The sequence below is a fragment of the Petaurus breviceps genome, unplaced genomic scaffold, assembly GCF_028583685.1.
Source record: "Petaurus breviceps papuanus isolate PSGF00001 unplaced genomic scaffold, PetGlider_PUasm1.0 287172, whole genome shotgun sequence".
In the NCBI taxonomy this organism is placed as follows: Eukaryota; Metazoa; Chordata; class Mammalia; order Diprotodontia; family Petauridae; genus Petaurus; species Petaurus breviceps.
Genome location: NW_027186030.1, coordinates 6068 through 11004, shown reverse-complemented (window position 1 = coordinate 11004; position 4937 = coordinate 6068). Strand labels below are relative to the sequence as shown.

At 38.2% G+C, this 4937-nt stretch overlaps 1 pseudogene; it reads right to left on the bottom strand.

The window, feature by feature from the left end:
* Positions 1–93: 93 nt before the first annotated feature.
* Positions 94–631, bottom strand: LOC138167742 (large ribosomal subunit protein uL5-like; annotated as a pseudogene).
* Positions 632–4937: the final 4306 nt, after the last annotated feature.

Genomic DNA, 4937 nt, shown 5'->3' with positions numbered 1-4937 from the left:
TTCTTTCTTTCTTTCTTTCTTTCTTTCTTTCTTTCTTTCTTTCTTTCTCACTTCAGGGATCATTTTATTGGCCTTTTAATAGAACAAAGGACTTTATTTTCCAGGAAGGATAATGTCATCATATTTCTGCTGGAAGCAGAGCATGGCTCCCTCTTTGCCAGTTCTGTGTTTGGCCCTGATGCAGCCTGTCCTACACTTCTTGTCTGCAATGCTGAAGCCAGGCCTGCCCCAGCACCACATAGAAGTTCAAGTCATAGATGATGATGCTTGAGTTGTATTTAATCCCCAGATGGATATGCTTTTGGATCCCAAAGCCAAAGTTGCAGTTGTCTGAGAAATTATTTTTCCCTAACTCATTTTCTTACACCTTCAGCCCCTTCTCCAGAATCTCTTCAGTTTTGGCCCCACAGACAGTAAAGTGAACGGTGGTCTTATTGTTTCTCCTGATTCCTAAAGACTGGCCAGTATAGTGAGCTTTGGAGAACACTGGGGTTTGGCCTGTGAGCTGCTCGAACACTTGGGCCACACAGGTCAATGGGTCTCCACATTCCCCAACATAGATGTTGAGGCAGAGTTTACAGATGTGCAGTTCCCAAATGGAGTTTTCTTTTTCACCCTGATCTTGTGCCATGGTGGAGAACCAGAAGTCACTCCTAGTATTTTTTTTAAGCAATCAGGGTTAAGTACTTGCTCAAGGTTACATGGCCAGTTATTTCTGGGTGTGGTGCTACGTATCAGAGCCTGGATTTGATCCCCAAGTCATCCTGACACTGTAACTGGTGCTCTTACTCGCTGAGCCACCTGGCCGCTCCTACTCCTAGTATTTCTTAAAAAAAAAAATCTAGAATTTCAAGAATTATAATGAAAAAGTAGGAATTAATAGATCCTAATTTTCTCAGATCTCAAGATTTTTTTTTAATAAAATAACATAAGAAGTATCAGTCCATATAATTGCATAAATGACCCAGGGGTTTATTCCATGTATAATGATTGAAATGTTCTATTTGGAAGTAGTACAAAAAATGATTTTTCAGAGGTGGAACTAAATAATCTCAATTTAGTTCATCTCAACCCATCTTCTCTCAATTTTTCTTGTTTAGCAAGAGGGAAACAGAATTACTTTTTTCTGTTTTTTTTTTTATTTCAATATTACTCATGTCATAAAGGAAAACAAACCAACATTAAAAGAAAAAAATGAAGAAAGGTTAAAATATTTACTTCTATTTCTGTTCAGAATCAATCAGCTCTATTTTTGGCAATGGATAGCATTCTTCATCATAAGCCCTTCAGAGTTTTCTTGGATCATTGTATTTCTGAGAATAGCTAAGTTATTCACAAGTGATCATTCCATAACATTGCTGTAATTATGTACAATTTTCTCCTGGTTCTACTTATTTCACTTTGCATCAGATCATATAAGTCTTTTCAGATATTTTTTTCTGAGAGGATCTAACTTCATTATTTCTTAGAGCACAACAGTTTTCCATCACAATCATATGCCACAACTTGTACAGCCATTTCCCAGTTTATGGGTATCCAAATCAATTTCTAATTCTTCACTGTCAGAAAGGAGCTGTTGTAAATAATATTGTACATATAGGTAATTTTCCTTTTATTTTTTATCTTTTTTGGGATACAGACTTGGCCACCACAAAAAGAGGTGCTATGTGGGTTATTTCCCCTTTTTATTATCTGCTTGGGTTACAGACCTAGTAGTTTTATTTCTGGATCAAAGGGGTATGCACAGTTGTATAAGCCTTTGGGCATAGTTTCAAATTCTTCTTCAGAATGGAGCTCTATCAATTACATTTTTGGTAGTTTTATTGGGATGGCATTGATTAAGTAAATTAATTTAGATAGAACTGTCATTTTTATAACATGAGCTAAACCTACCCATGAGCAATTGATATTGTTCCAGTTGTTTGGTTGTCCCTTTATTTGTGTGAAAACTATTTTGTAGTTGTCAGATCATTCCTGGGTTTGTTTTGGCAGGTGGAATCCCAAATATTTTATAATCTCTACAGTAACATTAAATGGCATTTCCCTTTGTATCTCTCTCTTGTTGCTTGGCTTGATTGGTAATATATAAAAATGCTGATGATTTATGTGGGTTTTTCTTATATTCTGAAACTTTTATGAAGTTGTTTATCATCTCAAAAAGATTTTTAGTTGGTTATCTTTATTATCCCCATGATAAATTACTGTAATCTCTTTGATAATATTTGATTTAATTTTTTTGCATCAGTATGAACTAAGGAAATTGGTCTATAATTGTCTTTCTTTGTTTTGGCTCTTCCAAGTTTGGGTATCAGCACCATATTTGGGTCATAAAAGAATTTGCTAGGACTACTTTCTTGCCTATTTTTCCAAATCATTTATATGGTATTGGAATTAATCGTTCTTTAAATGCTTGGTAGCATTCATTTGTAAATCCATCTGATGTTGGAGATTTTTCCTCTGGGAGTTCATTGGTGCCTTGTTCAATTTATTTTTTTTTCCAAAATGAGTTTAAGTATTTTATTTTTCTGTTAATCTTGGAAATTTATATTTTTGTAAATATTTATCTTTAGTTCAGTGAAGCTTTGTGCCTCTTTTTGCCATTTGGGTTATTCTGTTTTTTAAGGTGCTATTTTCTTCAGCATTTATTTGTGCCTCTTTTAACAAGCTAATGAATCTTTTTTCATGATTTTTTTTACATCACTCATTTTTCTTCCCATTTTTTTCTCTACATCTTACTTGATTTTTGAAATCCTTTTTGAGCTCTTAGATGACTTCAGACCAATTCACAGTTTCTTTGAGGCTTTAGATGCAGGAATTTTGACTTTTCCATCTTCTTCTGAATATCTCTTTTGAACTTTTTTTGTCACTGTAGTGACTTTCTGTAGTCATTTTTTTTCCTGTTATTTGCTCATTTTCCAGCTTATGTCTTCCCTTTTGCTTCTTCGCTAAAGCGGGACTCTGCTTCTAAAGTGGACATTGCACCATTCACACCTTCCAAGGGTTTGTGCAACTGTTTTCAGATATCTTTCTAGGGACCTATAATTTCATTTCTTACAAAGTGGCATGATCTAAGGAGAGATGTGTTTTCTCCTCTCCTGGCTTGTGCTCTTGTCTGTGAGTGACCACAAGCAATCGTTTTTTTGGCCCTGCAACTGTGACAAGGGTCTCCACTCCACTGTGGCTGTAAGCTCTGGTCTGCTAGTGTTCCTCCTTGACCCAGGACTGCAACCTAGATCCAATTATGGGCAAAGCAATAGAATCCTACCCCCAGTGCCAGCACAAAGAACCCTGCAATCACCTTCTGAACAATTGTTCAAACTTCTTACTGTGGGGGTTGGGAGGTCTAGAAGCAACTGATTCAGTCAACCTGCTTCTAGTTTAGTGTGGCCAGGTCTGTGCTGTCTCAGCCTGCACTGGACTGTGCTCTGCTTCACCCCAGTTGCAACAGACCTTTCCTGCCAAACTTCTAAAGTACCTTGGGCTGGAAAATAGTTTCACCCCATCCCTCTGTGGGTTCTGATGCTCAGAAATTGTTTTGGGGTATCACTTAAAGGTTTTTGGAGGGGGTTGGGGAAGAGCCCAGACTCTTTGCTTGGGTTTCTTTTTTTTCCATCATCTTGGCTCTATCCCCAACAGAACTACTTTGAACTGCTTCCCAGATGTTAAGCGATGGAAGGGTTAATTGGTGGCAGTGATGACTTAGAAGACATGACTGCCTTTTTTTTTATCCCATACATTGTCTTCTCTGTCTCATCACCTGCAATCCTTTTTCATCAATAATTTGGACTGCCCCTGGGTACCTTAGCTCTAACAACTCAGATTTTTACTTATTCCAGGCATTCTTGAGATGTCTTGTTCCTTTCTACATAATTCTACCTTCAATCTTTTCATCTCTCCTACAATTTCTATTTTTTTCCTTTGTGTTTAGACATTCTTCCTTTAGAATGGGAGTTCCTGGAGGGCTTGGATTCTCTTATTTACATTTTTATTCCCAATATTTATCAGAGCAACTGATACTTGGTAACTATTTATTAAATACTATCTGTCTCTGTATGTCAATGTAACTGTTTATCTCCTTCATCTGTCTCTTATTTCTTTTGTATTTGGTTCCATGACTAGGTGACCAAATTCTACTTTTGATGTGGATAAGGCTAGGCCACAACTTTCTGAATACTGCAAAATCTAAAGAGCTATCAGAGCAAAAGTTCAGGTCTTCTTTTGTAGAATCTTTCATAGGAGCTGGGGAAAGAGTGCCACCAACAGCAAAGTGGTTTGTCCTCATGGTGATATTTCAACCCTGTGAAGAGCAATTCCTGAGGAGAAAGTTACATATCATCTATGCCATAATCTTCAGTGAAGCAATTCACAATTTAAGATGATTCCACATATGGGAAAAAAGCACATCCAGTCCCTAGAGTTATGAGATATCTCATCATCATATAGCTTCTCTAAATATGTGATCCATTAACATTAGAGTTGATTTTTGTGACCTCCCCCAATTCATGTAAAAGGAGACTCTGAACAAACTTTGGAGCTACAGAACCCACAAAATGACACAGAGAAGCTAACCTCCCTCTGAGAACAGCCCTTCAGTGCAGTGGACCTGACCAACCACCTGGACTCCAGATCACCAGCAGCTGTGGTGGTTTCCAGAATTATCAACACATAGATGCTAAGGACAAAGTGAGATGTCAGTGTAGTGTGGACTTTGGGATCTAGAAGTTGGGAGTGCATCAGCCTCTTCCCCCGGGGGCCAGAAGCTGCTGAGGAGCTACAGCCCTCCAGCCATCCCAATGTGGCAGCTTCATCTCCTGGCCTGCAGAGTGTAAGGGGATCAAGCAACCAGTCTGAGGGGTAATTGCTCTTGCTTTAACCTTCTGGGATCAGGATTGAGGCCTAGGGTGGAGGTCCTGGGGTGTGCAACCAGTTTCCCAGAG